The sequence below is a fragment of the Callithrix jacchus genome, chromosome 1 (assembly GCF_049354715.1).
Source record: "Callithrix jacchus isolate 240 chromosome 1, calJac240_pri, whole genome shotgun sequence".
In the NCBI taxonomy this organism is placed as follows: Eukaryota; Metazoa; Chordata; class Mammalia; order Primates; family Cebidae; genus Callithrix; species Callithrix jacchus.
The window spans coordinates 75,583,123-75,605,264 of NC_133502.1; the positions used below are offsets into that span (position 1 = coordinate 75,583,123).

Here is a 22,142-nt window from a genome sequence, read left to right on the forward strand (position 1 = left end):
CCCTATTGAATCTGACGATTATGTGCCTTGGGGTTGCTCTTCTTGCGGAATATCTTTGTGGTGTTCTCTGAATTTCCTGCAATTGAGTGTTGGCCTGTCTTGCTAGGTGGGGGAAATTTTCCTGGATGATGTCCTGAAGAGTATTTTCCAGCTTGGATTCATTCTCTTCGTCCCCTTCTGGTACACCTATCAAACGTAGGTTAGGTCTTTTCACATAGTCCCACATTTCTTGGAGACTTTGTTCATTCCTTTTTGCACTTTTTTCTCTAATCTTGGTTTCTCGTTTTATTTCATTGAGTTGGTCTTCGACTTCAGATATTCTTTCTTCTGCTTGGTCAATTCGGCTATTGAAACTTGTGCATGCTTCGCAAAGTTCTCGTATTGTGTTTCTCAGCTCCTTTAATTCATTCATATTCCTCTCTAAGTTATCCATTCTTGTTATCATTTCCTCAAATCTTTTTTCAAATCTTTTCTCAAGGTTCTTAGTTTCTTTGCATTGATTTAATACACGATCTTTTAGCTCACCAAAGTTTCTCATTATCCATCTTCTGAAGTCTAATTCCGTCATTTCGTCACAGTCATTCTCTGTCCAGCTTTGTTCCCTTGCTGGTGAGGAGTTTTGGTCCTTTCTAGGAGGTGAGGTGTTCTGTTTTCGGGTGTTTTCCTCCTTTTTGCGCTGGTTTCTTCCCATCTTTGTGGATTTGTCCGCTGGTCGTCTGCGTAGTTGCTGACTTTTCGATTGGGTCTCTGAGTGGACACCCTGAATGTTGATGATGAAGTATTTCTGTTGCTTGGTTTTCCTTCTACCAGTCTAGCCCCTTTGCTGTACGAGTGCTGAGGTCCGCTCCAGACCCTGCTTGTCTGGGGTGCACCTCTAGCAGCTGTGGCACAGCGAGGGATGCTACCAGTTTCTTTTTCTGCTATCTTTGTCCCAGGATGGTGCCTGCCTAATGTCAGTCTTTTGGATATAGAGGGGTCAGGGAGCTGCTTGAGGAGACAGTTTGTACTTTATAGGGGTTTAATTGCTGAGCTGTGAGCTGTGTTGTTCATTCAGGGCTGTTAGGCTGCTATGTTTGATTCTGCTGCAACAGAGCTCATTAAAAAAACCCTTTTTTTTCTCAAATGCTCTGTGTTGAGGGGTTTGGGCTTTATTTTTGGATGTCCGTTGAGGTCCTGCCCAGCTAGGATGCAGACTAGCCACTGTTTGCCTGCCGAGGCTCCGCCCTGCTGTTGTGAGGCTCGCCCTGGCTCCGCTGTTCTGCTGTTCTCCGCCACGCCCTGCGGCGGAGTCTCTCTGTTGTAGCGGGTTGCCTCGGCAACGGCAGGCTGCGTCAGCAGTGGGCGTGTATCTCAGTAGGGACGGGTTGCCTCGGCAACGGCTGGCTGCGTCAGCAATGGGCGTGTATCTCAGTTGGGGCGGGTTGCCTCGGTAATGGTGGCCGCCCCTCCCCCTCAGAGCGTCTCGGGCCGTCTGCACGGGGCTTGTTTGAAATCGCGGTTTTGTTCGTCCCACTGGGCCAATCCTAATGCTCTGTTCCTGCAATCCCCTGGGCTGGCCCACTGTCCAAGTCTAGCTCTGTCTCAAGTCCAGCCCTCTCACGTCTCCAGTTGCCGGTTCAACAGGGCACCCGGACAAGTGCGCCCTGTGGGGAGCGCTGGGTAGGGCCGGCCGCCGCCACCCCGGCTGCTGGCTTCGCCAGGCGGAATATCTGCCTGGTGTCCCGCGTCTCCTCTTCACTTGGGAATTTCCCCGTTCCGTGAGCAACAAAGATCAGTCTGGAAATGCAGCTCAGACTCACCTCTCCGCAGACACAACGAGAACTCCAATCCTGGGTTGTTCTCACAGCGCCATCTTGAGTCCGAGTCTCGATATTTCATATTGATATAAAGCTACCATCTGCTAGTAGATATAAGAGCTATAAATATAGCTGCACCTAGCATATACCTTCAGAATATATTTTAAAAATTAAGTTCAGAGTGAAAAGAAAAAATGTGTAATCTTAGTGAGATAACCCTTTTAACCTAAAATTAACAGATGAGATATACAAAGTAATTATAAAGTACAGAGATTTCAATAACACAATTAAAATACTTGATAATAAGTACTGTTTTGATAAACCATATGCATACTTATAATTATCAATCAACTGGAATATGCATTATTTTCAAATACAAAAATGTAACTATATGCTAGGTTATAAATTTCAAAATAAAAAGCTATGTAATATAAATAAATTGTGGCAAAAGCAATGCTTTGCATCAATGTCAACTATGTAGATGATTACTGAGTTAGTGTCAATTTCATGCTCATTTAGGGGAAAGGTTATATTTCTACATTATTCTCTGTACAAAGTTAAAATAAAATGGACATAGAGTAAGATATAAAAATATGATATCAGTAGAAAATACAGAAAAAATTTTATGATCCTGGTGTAAGAAATACCTTCTGAAGCAAGACACACACAGACAACACAAGTAGTTAACAGAAAGATTTAAATTCAAAACTCCCTTATGGAAAGACATATATATATATAAGAAGAAAAGAAGAGCCATATGTCACAGACATTAAAATATTTACAACAAATAAACTATCAAAATATGAACACTGAAAATTTGTTTAAAATTTCATTCATTCAACAAATAGAGGAAGATTTCCACATTCAAAGTAATGTCTGAGGAGCTGAGCAGTTCGTAGTCCATGGAAAAGCAAACTCCTTGCTTTACTGCAGCTTTCATGCACGTGGGGGAAATAGGAACAAACAGAAAAGAAAATTATTATAGTATATTATTTTTAGGAGGTTGTGGGTGAAATAAAAGTAATAAAGTAGGGCAGATAGCAGCAAGCGAGAAGAGATACAATTTTAGATAAAACGCATCTCTAAGAACGGATGAAAGAAGCAGAGCCACTGAAAGATTTGTAACGACGCCTTTATAGGATTGGACCTTGTGCAATTGTGCAAGTTGGAGGAGAAGTCTAGACAAGACCTGTGGCTCTGGTGTCAGGACTGAAATCACCAGAGGTCAGTTGGGGTAACTTGGACATGGAGTGGGAGAGGATTAGGACACACTAGAACCGTTGAGGACAAAGTGAGATTCAGGAGGACAAAGTGGGTCTCATTGCCGCCAATCTCAATGAGGCCGATGGCTTGCAGGAAGAGCTGAAGCTCCTCACCATAGAACTGCACAGTTACAAAGCCCAGGACCTGCAAGAGCTAAAGCACTGGCAACGTGAACTCTGCCTTGCACCCAAGAGATCAGAGACAATGTGCAAAACCTGCAACGGCGTGGGGGATCTTACCCCAATCTTGAGAGCATTGAAATGGCCTCTGCTTCCCTTCAACCTTCCACACGTTACATACATTTCTAATGCATGTAACCAATGCCTAGAAGGATACAGGGAAGAGAATCTGGAAAATATAGCTCCTGCTTATCTAAGGTGACACAGTGCACAGTCACCATGCACAGTATCTTCCTCCCAGGAAATCTGATATGCAAGCAGAAACCTGGATGAACAGGGAGTCTGAGGTCTGAGAGAAGAGAGCAGACAGAGGGTGAAGGCCAGAGATGAGGTGTGCTGATAAAGTACCCAGGACAGGAAGGAGCCTGTGTAGCTGCAGGAGGATGAGTGGGAGAGAAAGATGTCACCAAAAGGTGCCCCAGGGATTAATCATTTGGAAACTTTGATCAACATCAAACTTCATTTTCTGTGCATAGAAGGAATCCAATAAATATATTTAAACAATTAATACACATATAATTTTCTTCAGTAATATTGGAAGCTAAAGAAATTCAGTTGGTTCAGAGAAAAGGTCTAATGTAGAATATTCAAGTTCCTCAATTGTGACTTCAGGTGCTTGTATGTGGCAGCTACAATATCTTTTCAGCAGCATATGAAGGTTGCCTTCTTTGTTTCTCCACAAAACTTAAAGAGACAAGGATGCAGATGACAAGACCAACTTCTGTACACTAATTCTATCTAAGACCAACATCTTAGACTATATAGACAAGGACTGTATGAGAAGGGTTAATATCTGATGGTAGAGTCAATTCAGACCTAATGCAAATCCCAGGTAGTCTCTGAGGTGGATATTTACAGGTTAGAGAAGCAGAAGTTAACCCCAGACAACGGCTCAATGGCAGCTCAATGGCTTAACCCTAAGAAGACTATAAAGAAGCAAAATAACCTATGTAGTTAAGAATGAGAGCAAGAGCCTACACTGATTCACATATAGAATATAAATGATTATCTGACTTATGTGTGGGTGATATTCTTGTCAGAAACTATGTAAGGCAGTATCTCCCCAGGAAAGAGCTACACAGATTGGAGCACCTAAGACTGCCATTAAATAAACTACTCAAAGCAGTTGAAACCCTAGAGAAAAGTTCATTACATAGAAAGTATAAATTAAAAGTACAGGTGGGGCTGGGTGCGGTGGCTTACGACTTTAATCCCAGCACTTTCAGAAGCCGAGACGGGCAGATCACCTGAGGTCAGGAGTTCTAGACCACCCTGGCCAACATGGTGAAACCCCAGCTCTACTAAAAACACAAAAAAGTAGCTAGGCATGGTGACATGCGCCTGTAACCCCAGCTTCTTGGGAGGCTGAGGCAGGAGAATCACTTGAACCCAGGAGGTGGTGGTTGCAGTGAGCCATGATCATGCCACTGCACTCCAGCCTGGGTGAGTGAGACTCCTTCTCAAAAAAAAAAAAAAAAGTACAAAATACAGGTGGAAAACTATCATATTCCATGTGATATAAGACAGGATAAATTTCTACTTTTAGGTCCTTAAAAACATGAACCTAGATGTCTGAGGATTCCGTGAGCATACAAAGAAACCTCTTAGCTGAAATATAAGTGAATAAGTAGGACAGCCCGCTACCCTTATTGTATTTGAACAATGGAAACACCTGCCATATGGATAGGCCCCATGAGACAGAAACACAGACTACGCTTGGATAAACAGCACAATTCAGGCCACACGTCAAGTAACCTCCAAAACAGAGGCAAAGAAAGGAAAAGAGACTCTGTCCACTGTAGAGGAATTTCCCATACTGATAACTGTGAGAACCCAGGACTTGGGATCAGCAGGTAGACAGCAGATATCCCCGATGGACTGAGGGCAGGCAAGTCAGTTATGTCCAAAGTAACATGACCAAGAAGGAGGCATCACATGCAGAAAGGCAGTCTGAAATCATCAGTTCTTGTTCATGTGAATACCATTCAATGCTCTAACAACTGGGTCCTCAAGGGAAAAATAAATAATAGGCTAATGGGCAACCAATGTGGAAAAAAAACAACAGGAGCAGAAATACACCAAATAGAACAAAGTAACCCACCAATCAGACGTGTTTCAATGCCCCAGAAAGATGGTTCAAAAATGAAAATAAAGAACTAATAAAATTAACTAGAGTTTTAATATAAATTAACCAATTGGTAGAAATACAAACTAGATAGGTCCATCAAAAATTGGACATTTGCAACAAACTTACCAATTGCATGGTCAAGGGAGGGAAGTATTCATAACAAAGCATTTCAGAGAAACCGTGTCAGATACATCCACTATCCATGGAATCTGTAATAGAAAAGGGAGCACAAGGAATATATACTGGGGGAAATCTGACAGATAGACTACTTTGAACCTGTGATAGAATCACAAAGAAACACGTATGTACTATAACTTAAGACTAGGACTTGCACACCTGATGGCACCCCAAAGCACTATAGTTATTGCTTAAAACATCAAAGAGGCAGACCAAGAAACATTTTTATAGCTTGGGAAATGGAGGCATGAGCCCATTAGAGGTTATATTATGGAAACTTCATAGTCTTTAATCCAGCTATGAAAGAATAAATAATTGAAAGGTTTAATGGCTGTAAAAGAAACAACTACCCCAAAAAACAGGAATTGACATAAACAGAAAATGGAACAGGGCCAGAACCTCTCCACAATCATAAAACTATTAACACAGCCAAAATATAGTCCCATACCTGTGTTGTATGACATCAAAATTGCTTATAAAGGTAAAAGGGTAGGGATTCATCAACCAAGCAAAGTTCACAAAATGGGCAGAAATGTATAGAAATCAGGGATAAAATTTTCTTGTTACCTCACAAATATCTCAAACTAAAGAAACTTGGATGAGAATAATGTACGCAGTGACAAATTGTTAGCAACTCTCTTGACTTATATCATCAATTTTTATTGTAAATTAAATGAAAAAATAAAACATAATATAGACAGGATGTTTAGTGCTCTGACTCAGTCTCTTGACAGTAGAGGACACCATGTGGATTACGGGGACCCAGCTATCCTGACACGGCAGGTCACTGCACTAGCAGTAGACCCAAGAGGAATAATAAGACCATTTAATGTCCCAAGAACATGAAAGTGCTGCCAAAGCAACATCACTGAGAGCTATTGTAAAAGCAGAAGAAAAGAACAAAGGTAACGAAGAACATCTAGATCTTCATAGACATTGAACATGGACTTATCGAGCTGACAAGGCACTTGGAATGACTGAAACAGAGAGGCAGTGTATAAAGATAATGCCTTTTTTCAGGTTTGGGGACTGCGTTGGGTGCATATGTGTCTCTTTTCTTTTTTATTTATTTGTTTTGAGACAGAATCTCTCTGTCGCCCACGCTGAAGTGCAGTGGCATGATCTCGGCTCACTGTAGCCTCCACCTCTTTTCAAGCAATTCTTTTGCCTCAGCCTCCTGAGTAGCTGGGATTACAGGTGCATCCTGAGTAGCTAGGATTACAGGTGCACGCCTGCCTATTTTTATTATTTTTAGTAGAGATGTTGACCAGGCTGGTCTCGAACTCCTGGCCTCAAGTGATCTAGCCATCTCGGCCTCCCAAAATGCTGGGATTACAGGCATGAGCCACCAGGGCCTGGCCCATATGGGTCTCTGAATAAGAATTGAGTTGAGTCCCTGGACAGGTTAGAAAATTAGACACGCCTAAAAAGTATGTGATTATGACAATATGGATTTAGATCTAGGGTATGGCATAGCATATTGGATTGACTTCGAGGCAGGATTGAGTTTTAGAGTGTATAACTACTTTAACTGTAAGTCTGAGTCCCAGTGTGTGGTAGCCACAATACTTTCTCAGCATCAACATGTGGGAGCTGTCTAATTTTCATTTCCATAGAAGCTAAAGCCAATTTGGTGAAAGGGGCAGAATTTGCAGTAATCATATCTAGAGATGACACCAGAGGCTCTCTTGATTGCATACTGCCAGTCACAGTGAGGGCATGGAAAGTAAGGTGACAAGAGAAACACATCCCCAGTAAAGGAGTTCACCAGACAGACTAGAAGAACATAAGCCTTTATAACTCAAAACTACTTGCCCAACTGCAAGAAGTAATGCAGCCCCTCATCTTTCCTAATGCCTGAAGGTTGGATGTATGGTCCAAAGCTGTCTAGATGTTGGTCTTGACAAGTGCTCTTATAATAGAATCAGATCTGGAGCGATGCCCTTGGCAGACCACCAGTAGAGTGGCAACCAACAGACAATTACAGACACCACCAAGAAACTACAGCTTTGTGGTTGAAAGAGGTGCGTGTGTGTTGTGTGTATTAGCAGTTTCTATTCAAATCATCTTTTTGTTGTTCCATTTAGATTTAGGTATGTTTACTTTAGAGAGCAAACATATTGGTAAAGACATGACTTATTCTTCACAGTCCTACTTCAGACCATGTTGCTTGGGACTGCATGACTTATGGGATGGAGCCTGGTATGACTCACCTTTCAAAGATAAAGCAAAGCTCTCACTAAGTTTTCTATCGAAACAGGAGGCTGGTGAAGCTTTTACTAAAGTGAGAATTCAATATAAAGAGAAATTATTAGAAAAATATAAAATTATTCACTCCAAAAAAAAACCTACTTGAATAAGCGTCTCTAACATATATTTCAGGATCAGCTCTAACATATCTGAAACTTTTAATAGATAAGGAAGTTTTCTGCCAAGCCCTCTCATTGCCATTGATTGCCTTATATTTACAGAATAGCAAGGTCTTTCTGTAGAGAAAAATGCACCTTTAAGTTTTATTCACACTTCATCAAACTCAATGTGGATTCTAAAATCCTTTCAAGTTTCCTGCCAGTAGGAATTACTTTTTATGCTAGGAACATCTTTTTAATAGAAGTTACAGAGAAAGAAAAGGCATGAACATAAATCAAAGTAAGGCCATAAGAAAAACTATGTTTTATCAAAGGAGCGAACACCACTTTGAAAGATGAAAGAAACGGTAAGTACATAGGCCATGGCCAGAAAGGAGAGATAAAAGAAAAACAAGAAAGAGGAACAGGATTTTGGAAGACTATTGAAAAAAATAGCGTGTGGGTATGAATATGTGTGTACTCCCGTGTGCGCATGAGGTTTGTCGTGTTACAGCAGCCAGATGAAAGAGATGAGACTGGAAATCCCTCATCTTGAATGTCAAGTGTTTCCAGGCTGGATACATTTGCATAATTTACTCTGATTGTTCCAAAGGGAAAAGGATCTTACAATGACAAGTATGTCTGAATCAGAACAGTAAGAACTGACACGCAGTCACAATATACACACCCTTAGAGCTACAGAGGCAGTTATATGAGAATGTCAGCAGGATGGCAAGGTGGGAGAAATCTCTAATGGAGGCAAGACTCAAAAGTGGTTCACACCATCATAGGGCTGTCTTCATGAGGGAGGCTCTACTAGACATGAGGACGTGGAATTATATTTGGAAGCAGAATGGGAACAAAATGCAGAGGAAGGCTCTCCCAGCCATGGATTTATCCACATACTCTCAGCAGTGCCATGACTTTATCCATTAATAGATGCCATGCTCATGCTGCTCAAGGTCCATTTCTGTAAGGGTCAATATCTGTCCTTTACACTTGGGACTTGTTGTGTTAAACACTGCAGATAAAAATTCTACATTGACTCTGCAACTAAAATCTCAGGCAGGATAAAGAAAGGAGAAACATGCAATAAAGTCTGATGGCAAACAACTCAACTCCCAATCTTTTTAGTACTTTGATGTTACAAAAGTTTTAATATCAGACATGTACTATCCTGGGTGGATTCGCCTACTATAAAAGTATGGTAACGGGCAGAACTCAATAGCTGTCTTCACACGTATGTGGCACACGTATCAGTCCTGTTTCCTGCATCTCATGAAGACAGCAGTGATGGCTGTGATGTGTGCTTCATTACAGACTCAGGGATTCCTCAAAATCCAAGCAGCTCTGCTCCACCCTGGGCAGTGATTCAGGCACTCAGCCCAAAGAATCATGCCAATTGTTTCTGTGAAATATTTGAAATCTACTTTCTTAAAATCTACAGAACATGAGAAGACTGTCCAAAATGTCCATATTATTTTCTGATGTGTTATAAGATCCAAAGTGCGAAATCATTTTAAACTACAGATATTCCTCAGTACTCTAACTCTTCTTAAACATGAGAATTAAGCACAAAGTAGAAATTTTCCTTGTTTTTCAAGTAAACTTCATACAAAAAAATTATTGTCAACTCAAGGAGTAAAGAGTATAATAGATTTTTCTGGCCAGGTGTGGTGGCTCAAGCCTGTAATGCTAGCACTTTGGGAAGCCAAGGCAGGCAGATCACTTGAGGTCAGGAGTTCAAGACCAGCCTGGCCAATATGGTGAAACCCTGTCTTTACTAAAAACACAAAAACTAGCCAGGCATGGTGGTGGGCACCTATAGTCCCAGCTACTAGGGAGGCTGAGGCAGGAGAATCTCTTGAGCCTGGAAGGCAGAGGTTGCAGTGAGCCAAGATCGTGCCACTGCACTCCAGCCTAGGTGACAGAGCGAGACTCTGTCTCAAAAAAGAAAAAAAAAGGGGGGGCGCTATTCTGCCAAATGACTATTCCACTATTTCTTCCTCTTTGAAACCCCCCTCTTTCGTTACCTAATCCTGTTTCAAAGTCAGGTTTATAATCTCTAAAGAAGGCATTATCCATCATGCTTAGCCTTCTCTTACCAAGAAACCAGCTCCTCATTCTTCACTCTAATAACTCTTTTCCATTTCTACCCTCATGAATGGGATTAAATAAAAGTTAAATATTTGGAAGACTATGTATTCCAAATATATAGTACTCCTTTCACTAACCTTTCATAAGAAGTGCATTTTTCTATTGTTTATACCTCCAATGTAATATTCAGCCTAGATCCGATTTTATCAGATATTAGAGATCTTAGATTTTATTTACTTATTTGAGTTACCATATTGATTTCACTGTGTTACTCTCCACTCTACTCCAGTACATAGAGACCGAAAGCCAAAATCAATGTGTTTGGCCCATATTCCTATGATTTTTCTACTGATCGATTACTGACAAACTAAATAAGTTTTTGTTTTTTTGTGGTGGGGGAGAGGATAGCTTTTAGTAACAGGGTTCCCTTTTATGAACTTTTCCCAAATATCCCTGAAAAGGACCCAGAATGAAAGCATCAACCTCATGACGACATGTTCTGACCAGTTTTTGTGATGCACTGTCCTCATGCTGAGAACCTGTTATTCTCGGGTGGTAAACTGAATCAGAAAAGGAAACCCTATCTACACGATCCAGTAGCTGTGGAATCACTTTCTACATCCTCCTTTCACTAATCAAAAAACAATACTTCCAATAGTGAAAGAGAAAAAAAAACTACAACTTTTCAATTCCTGAGGATATTTACCATTTTCTATAAATAGTTTATGGTGCTATTATTGTGCTTATTCTCATTGAAATTTCCAGAAATGAGTAGCGATGAATTTGTCCCCATTTATCAATAAAATGTGGAGTCTGTTGGGGATAATTTTAAGGGGAACATAATAAAGCATCCAGTAGTATTGTTGAAAAAAATGTCAGTCCAATAAAAGAAAAGAAATAGAATTATACCCTAATGAGATATGCAACAACCGAGTATGTGGGCCTGCAATTATGTTACAAAAACTTTACACGCTATTATAACTTAGTACACGGTTTTCTAGCATCAGTGTTATGACAGCCACAGTGTTATGACACATTGATTAAAAGAATGTTGTCTCTAACAGAGGCTCAGAAAATGGGTGAATATATTGGAAACTTTTTTCTCTATAAGGACAAGACATATAACTCAAATGTGGAGTTCAAGACATAAAACTCAAATGTGAAAACAGAAATGTGAACTCATGTTCTTGTAAAAAAAAATCTCATTTCTAGCATTGCCTCTATTAACTTAAAAAAATACAATTTATAAATTTAGAAAAAGAGAGGAGACATTATTTCTTGTAAAAGGTGACCATCTCTTAGGGTAGAAAGTGGGTCTCCAGCCAAGACCAGAGACAGGCACTCTGAAAGAGGAGGGGTTAGGGCAGGAACTTTATGCTGAATGGGTTGGATAAATATACATACTCAACAGGTTACAAGGGGAGCTACGAATATTCACGAAGGTGGTCCTGACACATGCTTATCGAACAAACATGCATGTTCACTTTTGGGTGGTGACTTGACAGTTAAATGTATTACAATAATGCCCTATACATCAAAAGTTCTTTTCAGAACATGAATGCACGCAAGTGCACAGCGTCTGTAAGCCAGTCAGAGGCAGTCCATTGTGAGTGGTCTTCCTATCAGGAGAAAGTTACTTAAATCAGTCTCATCAAAGCTGTAATTATGGCTGGCGGAACAGGCAGTAAGTTAGTCGGCCTTTGGTGGAACTGCGAAAGCAGAGCTTGTTTACCTGCTGGAGAAAAGGAAAAGCCTTGGGGCAGGTAGGACATAATTTATTCATTAGGTACAGAGACGTGTAATTTAGCCCTTGACTGGTATGGTGTTAGGTCTTGTTTATAATTTGGCATCTTATTGTCACGAAGAGTCTCTTCTGTCAGTCTCATGATCTCCATTTTAACATTAAGACTGCTCACTTGTTGTGTCCAAACCATAAAAGACAGGGGGTAAAAAGAGGCCCATATGACCTCCCATACCACTGTGGCTGGGAGCTAAGTTTTTTTTTCTGGGGTTCCCTTGGCCAAGCGGGGGTTTGTTCAGTCCATGTAGGCTTAGAATTTTATTTTTAGATTACATTTCTAAAATTACTGAGAAGTGATTTCAGTTATTACTTGTGCTCAAGAAAAACAATCTGATCGTTGTTTCTACTAAATGAAAACTAGCTCTGTTAAAAGACTACAGGCATTTCTATAGGCAGAAAACATCAAGTTGAGGCTAGACATCTTTTTACTGGCAGAATGAGAATAGTTTGAAATATATCCTACATAATGCTGGAGCAGAGATGCTGCTTGAAGGGGCCCTGCCACTAAGTTTAAACCATTTGAGCAATACAAAGAAACGAATAATCCCATGAAAATCCATGAGCTCATAAGAAGATTTTAAAAGTTGAACTACTGTGAAATACCCCAAAGGGCAAGTATGGAAGGGTTTTTAATGTACAGAAATACGACATAATGATAAACACAATTGTGTATATTGCATGAAGTTTTAGTACCTAACACAGCAATCAAAATCAATCATTAAGAGATCTGTTGACCCTACCAGAATCTCTGGGACACAACTAGGGCAGTGTTAAAAGGAAAATTCATAGCACTAAACATCCACATCAAAAATTAGAAGGATCTCAAATTAACAACCTAATATCACAGCTGAAAAGAATCACAGAAGCAAGAGCAAACCAACTCCAAGGCTGGCAGAAGACAGGAAATGACAAAAATCAGAGCTGAACTGAAGGAAATTGAGACACCAAAAGGACATTCAAAAACCAAGATATTCAGGAGTTCGATTTTTGAAAAAATTAACAAGATACATAGGCCACTAGCTAGACTAAGAAAGAAGAAAGAAGAGAAGATTCAAATAAACACAATTAGAAATGACAAAAAGGATGCTACCACGGACCCCACAAACAAGAAACTAACCATCCAAAACTACTGATAAACAACTCCAGCAAAGCTGCAGAATACAAAATCAACGTGCAAAATTCAGTGGCATGTCTACAAACCAACTACAGCCAGGCCGAGAGCCAAATCAGGAACCCAATCTCATTCGAAATTGCCGCAAAAAATAAAATAAATAAAATACCTAGGAATACTGCTAGGCAGAGGGGTGAAAGATCTCTACAACAAGAGTTACAAAACACTGCTCAAAGGAATCAGAGATGACACAAAGAAATGGAAAAAAAAAAAAACACTCCACGCTCATGGACAGGAAGAATCAGTTTCATTAAAATAGCCATACTGCCCAAGCATTACAGATTCAGTGCTATTCCTATCAAACTATCAATGACATTGTTCATAGAACTAGAAAAAACTATTTTAAAATTCATTTGGGACTGGGCGTGATGACTCATGCCTGTAATCCCAGCACTTTGGGAAGTGGATGCAAGTGAATCATTTCAGGTCAGCAATTCATGGCCAACATGGTGAAACCCCATCTCTACCAAAAATACAAAAATTACCGGGGTATGGTGGCAGATGCCTGTAATCCCAGCTACTTGGGAGGCTGAAGCAGGAGAATTCCTTGAACCCAGGAGGTAGAGGTTGCGATGAGCCAAGATCGTGCCATTGCACTCCAGTCCAGGTGACAGAGTGAGACTCCATCTCAAAAAATGATAATTAAAATAGAAAATAAATAAAATAAAATTCACTTGGAGCCAAAAAAGAGCTCAGTCAAAATGATCCTAAGCAAAAAGAACAAAGCTGGAGGCATTACATTATTCAACTTCAAACTATACTACAGGGCTACAGAAATCAAGGCCGCACAACAACGGTACAAAAGCAGACAATAGACCAACGGAACAGAATAGAGAGTCTGGAAATCAGGCTGCACACCTAAAACCATCTTATTTTTGACAAATCTGACACAGCAATAGGGAAGTGACTCCCTATTTAATAAATGGTACTGAGATAACTGGCTAGCCATATGCAGGAGATTAAAACTGGACCCTTTCCTTACACCACACACAAAAATCAACTCAACAGGGACTAAAGATTTAAATGTAAAACCCGAAACTATAGAAACCCTGGAAGACAACCTAGGCAATACCATTCCGGACATAAAAACAGGTAAAGATTTTGTGACGAAGATGTCAAAAGCAATCACAACAAAAGCAAAAAAGTGATGAATGGCAATTAATTAAACTTAAGAGCTTCTGTGCAGCAGAAGAAACTATCAACAGAGTAAACATACACCTACAGAATGGTGGAAAATATTTGCAAACTATGCATATGACAAAGGTCTAATACCCAGCATCTATAAAACTTAAATTTACAAGAAAAAGACAACTCTATTAAAAAGTAAGCTAAGAAAATGAACAGATACTTTTCAAAAGAAGACATGCATGTAGCCAACAAGCATATAAAAATGTTCATTACGGATGATTTGAGAAATGCAAATCAAAACCACAATAAGATACCATCTCACAGTAGTCAGAATGACCATTATTAAAAAATTAAAAAACATAACAGATGCTGGCAAGGTTGCAGAGAAAAGGGAACACTTATACACTGTTGGTGGAAGTGTAAATTAGTTCAACCATTGCAAAAAGCAGTGAGATGATTTCTCAAAAAGGTAAAAATAGAACTAACATTCAACCCAGTAATCCTGTTACTGGGTATATGCCCAGAGGAATGTAAATCATTCTACCATAAAGACACATGTATGTTCATATTCATTGCATGAACTATTCAAAATAGCAAAGACATGGAACCAATCTAAATGCCCATTAATGACAGATTGGATAAATAAAATGTGGTCCAGGCCAGGGGTGGTGGCTCATGCCTGTAATCCCAGCACTTTGGGAGGCCAAGGAGGTCAGATCACGAGGTCAGGAGATAGAGACCATCTTGGCCAACATGGTAAAACCTGATCTCTACTAAAAATACAAAACTTAGCTGGGCATGATGGTGCATGCCTATAATTCCAGCTACTCAGGAGGATGAGGCAGGAGAATCTCTGGAACCCGAAAGGTGGAGGGTGCAGTGAGCCGAGGTTGTGCTACTGTACTCCAACCTAGTGACAGAGCAAGACTCTGTCTCAAAAAAAAAAAAAAAAAAAGAAAAAGAAAATGTGGTACATATTCACCATGGAATACCATGTATCCATATGAAGGAACAAGATCACGTCTTTTGCAGGAACATGGATGAAGTTGGAAGCCATTATCCTTAGCAAACTAACATAGGAACAAAAAACCAAATACCGCACATTTTCACATTTAAGTGGGAGTTAAATAATGAGAACTCATGGACACAAAGAGGGTAGCAACACACACAGGTGCCCACTTGAGGGTGGGAGGTGGAAAAGGATCAGAAAAAAAAATAACTATTGGGTTCTAGGCTTAGTACTTGTATGACAAAATAATCTGTAAAATATACCCCCGTGACATGAGTTTACTTATGTGACAAACCTGCACATTTAACCCTGCACCTAAAAGTTAAAAAAAATCGGTTTAACTTTGTTCAGAGTATGTGTATTGAGAGCAGGTTATGTTGCAACAACAAATAGGCCCCAGAGTATGAGTAGGTTAAAGTACAAACAAGTGTATTTCTCTTTCACATATCAGTTGCAAGTGGTTTTCAGGTTGCCGAGTCACCTCTCATGCATATGATCATTCAGGAACTGATGTCTGCTTTGCCACCTTTTTCATGACTTCAGCATTGTGTTACATTTCCCAACCAGCCCAAGGAGGAAGAGCTGAACATAGACACATCACTCCTGCTCACCTTGCACTGGCTAGAATTTAGTCACACGGTCACCCCTAAGTGCAAGAGAAATGAGGGAATGTAGGTTATCTATACACTGAGGATGCAGAGAAAGTGGGTTTGGATATCAACTAGCCACTCAGTGCAGAAGAATATCGTTTTGGTCAAGAAACAGAGCTATAAAAAGGGTTGTGGTAAAAATGTGTTAGAAGTGGTTTCACAAGAAATGAAAAGATTGTAAGAGAACAATCCTTTTTCTTTCTTTCCCTCCCTCCCTCCCTCCCTCCCTCCCTCCCTCTCTCTCTCTCTCTCTCTTTCCTTTTTTTTTTGATGGAGTCTTGCTCTGTTGCCCAGGCTGGAGTACAGTGGTACGTTCTTGGCTCACTGCAACCTCCACCTCCTGGTTTCAAAGGATTCTTTTGGCTCTGCCTCCCAAGTAGTTGTAATTACAGGTGTGCACCACCACGCCCTGCTAATTTTTGTATTTTTAGTAGAGATGGGTTTTCACCATGTTGGCCAGGCAAGTCTTGAACTCCTGACCTCAAGTGATCCACCTGCCTTGGCCTCCTAAAGTGCTGGGATTGCAGGTGTAAGCCACTGCACCTAGCCTTCTAAAGTATTTATGAATGCGCAGTGGAAGTAAAAATTTACAACATTGAAAAATAAGCCCATCAGGCAATAATTTGCCAGAATCTGACAGGCATTTCCATTAGCTAAGATTTCTTCACGTAGCAATAAATCTCGCAGGACAATTGTACACAGGGGTCCCCCAGAAGTGGCCTTGATTTGCAGCTGGCTGAGGCAATGGCACTGGATTGAAAAATTTTGGCAGCAGGATACAGTTGATGTGGAAATTAAAATACAGCACCTCACCAGCCCAAAGTGAGGCACTTCCAGGAAGTTAAAAGTGTGACACAGAAATGCAAACTCCACACCTCCCATGCTCCCTGCTGCCTTCAGAAGCCAGACTGCTTCCCACTGTCTCCCCAGCAACACTCATCTGCTGTCCCCATTGCTGTCAACCAAATGCTCTCAATAGTCATATGGAAACTGCATCAGACAGAAGACAGGCAGACTGTAGGTAAAGAAATGCGTTGTTGCAAATTGTGCCCTAGGAACTGCAGTCTCCACCACAGAGCCCTAAAAATAGGGATACCAGGGAAGAGGCTCAGTTGATATATAAAAACAATGGCAATATATCATGCTACGTATTTCCTCAGTGCATCAGGAAGCAGCCCACGGGAGCACAGCATTCCTAATTTTTCCAGAAGAGCAGTTGTAGATGAACACCAACTAGACATCAGGAGGGGGACTAAGATGTAAGTCTAGTGCAAGGCATGCAACAGAGCAAAGTAGAAACAGGGCTGACAGTGCTAGGTGACAAAAAGAGTGTCTTACAGGACAGCATCTCTTTTGAAATGAAAAGAAGCTGGTGGGAACGATCCAAGATGGCCGATCGCTAACATCCCGGGATTGCAGCTCTCAGGGAAGGCGCGGAGAACTAGAGGACGCCACACTTTCAGACAAAGTCTGGTCGCTCACGGAGCAGAAGATTCCCCCAGTGGTGGAAACACAGGGGTCGCCAGCGCGACTCTCGTGGTCGGCGCAGTGGTTCCGCCGGCACCTCGGCGCGGCAGCTCTCGGAGCAGAGTAAACGGGACGGGTTCCCCTTCTGACCGAGGTTTGGAGCCCCGGGAAGGCAGAGTCGCCTACTACGGAAACAAGAAGGAAGCCCGACAGGAGAATCCTGGGCGGAAAAGCACCATCAGTTTTAACGCCGCTGCTCTGGCCCTGGGAACTAACAACCTGGACGTCCACTCAAGAGACCTAATCTGAAAGTTGGTAACTTCAAAGACGAGAGGAGGATAAATTTACAATGACGGGAAGAAACCAGCGTAAAAAAGCTGAGAATACTCAAAGTCAGAACGCCTCTCCCTCTAAAGATGATCACAGTTCCACATCAACAATGGAACAAGGCTTGATGGAGAACGAGCGCCTCCTGATGACAGAATCACTCTTCAAGGAATGGATAATAACAAACTTCGGTGAGTTAAAAGAACATGTTGTAGCCCAATGTAAAGAAACTAGGAACTTTGACAAAAGGCTTGATGAAATCCTATTGAGAATAGACAACTTAGAGAGGAGTATGAGTGAATTAATGGAACTGAAGAATACAATACAGGAACTCCGAGAAGTATGCACAGGTTTAAACACTCGAATTGTTCAAGCAGAAGAAGGGATATCAGAGGTCAAAGTCCAACTTAATGAAATAAAACGTGAAGAAAAGATTAGAGAAAAAAGGATAAAAAGGAATGAGCAAAGTCTCCAAGAAATGTGGGACTATGTGAAAAGACCAAATTTACGTTTGATAGGTGTACCTGAATGCAACGGAGAGAATGAATCCAAGCTGGAAAATACCCTTCAGGATATTATTCAGGAAAATTTTCCTAAACTAGCAAAGCAGGTCAACATTCAACCCCAGGTAATACAGAGAACACCACAAAGATATTCCTCAAGAAGACCAACCCCAAGGCACATAATCGTTAGATTCACCAGGGTTGAAACGAAGGAGAGGATACTAAGGGCAGCCAGAGAGAAAGGTCGGATAACCCACAAAGGCAAGCCTATCAGACTTACAGCAGATCTCTCGGCAGAAACTCTACAAGCCAGAAGAGAGTGGGGGCCAATATTCAACATCCTCAAAGAACAGAACCTTCAGCCCAGAATTTCATATCCAGCCAAACTAAGCTTCACAACTGAAGGAAAAATAAAATCTTTTATGAACAAGCAAGAACTCAGAGATTTTATTACCACCAGGCCTGCTTTACAAGAGCTTCTGAAAGAAGCATTACACACAGAAAGAAACAACCAGTATTAGCCTTTCTAAAAATACACCAAAAAGTAAAGAGCACCAACATAAAGAAGAATTTACACCAACACATGGATAAAACAGCCAGTCAACATCAAATGGCAGTAACCCTAAATTTAAATTGACTAAATTCGCAATCAAAAGACACAGCCAAAACCCAACGGCATGTTACATCCAGACCTGTTTCACATGCAAGGATACACAAAGACTCAAAACAAAGGGATGGAGAAAGATTTACCAACCAAATGGAGAGCAAAAATAAATAATAAATAAATAAAAAGCAGGAGTTGCAATTCTTGTATCGGATAAAATAGATTTTAAAGAAACAAAGATATAGTGGTAAAAGGATCAATGCAACAACAAGAGCTAACGATCCTAACACCCAGATACGAGACTTAGACTCAATGAGACAGAAAATTAATAAGGATATCAAGGACTCGAACTCAGATCCAGAACAAGTAAACTTAATAAATATTTATAGAGCTCTCCACTTCAAATACACAAAATATACATTCTTGTCAATACCACATCACACCTACCCATTAGTTTAAATGAAACATTGATTGGCCATTATTAATACCCAATTTTTTTCAAAATAAAGCAATATTTCCATTTACTCTCCCTCTTTCTCTTCCTCTTTCTTCCTCTCCTTTACTTATTTTTTTTTTCTTTCCTTCTCTCAAAAAAAAAAAAAAGAAAAAGAAAAGAAGCTGGTGAGGCACCTGTTGAGGTGGTGCAGATTAACAAATTAAAAAGCATTAACTGTAGGAATCAAAAGACAATTTTAGAAAGTGCAATTAATATATTTAAGTAAACAATGTCTAAAAAAATTTGAGCACCCAAAAATCATAGCTGAAATAAGCTAACATTAAGTGGGAGAGGGTGAGACAGCAAACCATGTAGGAAAATAAGAAAAGCAATAACATGATTAAAAATCTACACTGAGGTAACTGGAAGCTGAATTGACAGTGTGGGATATTGTGTCAGTGATTTAGTGAAATGAATATCAGCTTTTCTAGAATGTATAGTGCACCTTTCAAATACAAACCAGTCAGGGCCCAGGGTCTTTCTATCATTAATCCTTGTCACGTGGTTTTTGCGATTATGGTCACAAAATGCCTGTAGCAACTCCAGGCTTTGCTTCCAAAGTCCAGGCAGGAAGGAGAAGAAAGGGTAATATCAAAGGGCAAACAACATTTTTTTCCCTCACAGTCGTTTGTTGTTATAGAACTACGTTGCCACTCGCTGAGCTACCCTTTGCAAGAAAAGGCCACAAACTTCGTGGCTTCTGCCTTATATTTTATGCAGCTGAAACTAGCAGAGTTCCTTCCAGCCTTCCTCACAGGCTCTCTGAAATTCTCAGGCAGGGAACTTGGAAGCTTGATGAAAAGAAAATCTCTGCTGGAAATAAACACCATGTGGAATTCAACATATCAGCTCCTCCAGCCACCTGAGGTCTATGATAGAGCTGAGCTCACAGCTCTTCTACCTTTCTTTTCTGCCATCCAAGCATACAGATTTTAGGTAGACCAACCCCACTGCTTTACCCTCTGAGTCCTAACCTATAGTTGGCAATATATAAGATGTCACTTCCTAAACAATGATGCTTTGTTTCCACTGTGATTGTTCTTTTTTGTTTTTGTCCTAATTTAATGGACCTTTGACATATAAACTAAGGAGTAAGATTTACATAATATTTTTAAAAACTAATGATGTTGCTTAGAAAAGTACATGTACTTTTCTTTATTCCTCCCATTAAGAACAAATAAAAATCCTGACATTATATATAAAACAAACTCAGCAAGACTCTGAAAAGGGGCAAGAAAGCAGAGCATCTAGTGACACAGAGATCCAAAGAAACGCTGGTGAATTCCCCTGGTGTTATTTTTGCCTCAGATATCTTACATTAGGTAATGAAAAATCTAGTGACCTGGAAACATTAACAAGCACAGACAAAAAATGCCCAATAAAAGCCCGCTCTCTGTAGCCAAAGGACTGTGAAAAGGGTACCCTAAAAGGGGAGAAAGCTGAGATAACAGTCATTGTGCTCTAGCCAAACCAAACAGAAAAAAGGCACACAGATCTAACAGGAAAGAATAAAACTGCCCCTATTTGCCATGACATGAAAATCCCAAGTAATCCACAAAATTAACTCCATGAAATAATAAGCAGGTTCATTAAGGTCTCAGCACACAGTCAGCCCTCCATATCTGCAGGTTCTGCAGTCACAGAATCAACCAGTCGTGGATCCAAAAAGATTTGAAAAAATAAATTAAAAATAATAAAATAAAAAGCAGTGTAAATGAAAATACAGCATAAGAACTGTTTATATAGCATTTAAATTGTATTGGTATTATAAGTAATCTAGAGAGAGTCTGAAGTATATGGAGAATATGCACTGATTATATGCAAGTACTGTATCATTTTATATAAGGGACTCAAGTAGCCACAAATTTTGTTATCCATCTGGGATCCTGGTACCAATTCCCCATGGATATCACGAGACAAATCTACTAACAAATAGGCACAAAAACTAACAATACAATATAATTTAATATCGTTTGAAAAATACGTAAGTATAAGTCTAACAACAGACGTATGTGCTGAAAACTAAACAATGCTGATGAAAAAAGGTCAACCCAAATGCCCATCAGTGATAGACTGGATAAAGAAATGTGGCACGTATAAACCAAGGGATACTATGCAGTTTTAAAGAGAAGGAGTTCATGTCCTTTACAGGGACATGGATGAAGATGGAAGCCATCATTCTCAGCAAACTAACACCAAACACTGCATGTTCTCATTCATAAGTGGGAGTTGAACAATGAGAACACACGGACACAGGGAGGGGAACAACACAGATCGAGGCCTATGAGGGGGTGGGGGGCAAGGGGAGGGAAAGCACTGGACAAATATCTAATGCATGCAGGGCTTAAAACCTACGTGATGGGTTGATAGGTACAGCAAAAGATCATGGCACACGTATACCTATGTAACAAACCAGGACACTCTGCACATGTATCCCAGAACTCAAAGTAAAATAAAAGAGAGGGAGAGAGAGAAAAAAAAAGAGCCTGATACCTCCGTGCCCTCTCTCGCTTCCTCTCTTACTATGTGATCTATGCACAGGCCAGCTCCCCTTTGCCTTCTGCCATAAATGAAAGCAGCCCGAGACCCTCACCAGATATAAATGGCCAAACTTAAACTTTCTAGCCATTACAACTGTGAACCAAATGACCCTATTTTTTTTTTAATAAATTACCCAACATCAGGTTTTCCTTTATAGCAACACAAAACAGACTAAGAGAGTGTCTTTTAAAAAGTAGACATAGACAGCTGGACGCCATGGCTCATGCCTGTGATCCCAGCACTTTGGGAGGCTGAGGCTGACAGGATCACTTGAGGTTGGAGGTTCAAGACCCCCTGACCAACATGGAGAAACCTCGTCTCTACTAAAAATACAAAAATTAGCCAGGTGTGGTGGCACATGCCTGTAATCCCAGATACTAGGGAGGCTGAAGCTGGAGAATCACTTGAACTCGGGAGATGGAGGTTGCAGTGAGCCAAGATTATGCCGTTGCACTCC

General features: G+C 40.5%; 1 long non-coding RNA gene across 1 annotated transcript in view; it reads right to left on the minus strand.

Annotated features, from left to right (window-relative positions):
- Positions 1-5,491: 5,491 nt before the first annotated feature.
- The window catches only part of LOC144578790 (uncharacterized), a 35,466-nt gene continuing 18,815 nt past the window's right edge, over positions 5,492-22,142 (minus strand). Inside the window, exon 3 of the long non-coding RNA XR_013525238.1 lies at positions 5,492-5,575. This is a non-coding gene — a long non-coding RNA (uncharacterized LOC144578790). The remainder of the gene's footprint in view (positions 5,576-22,142) is intronic.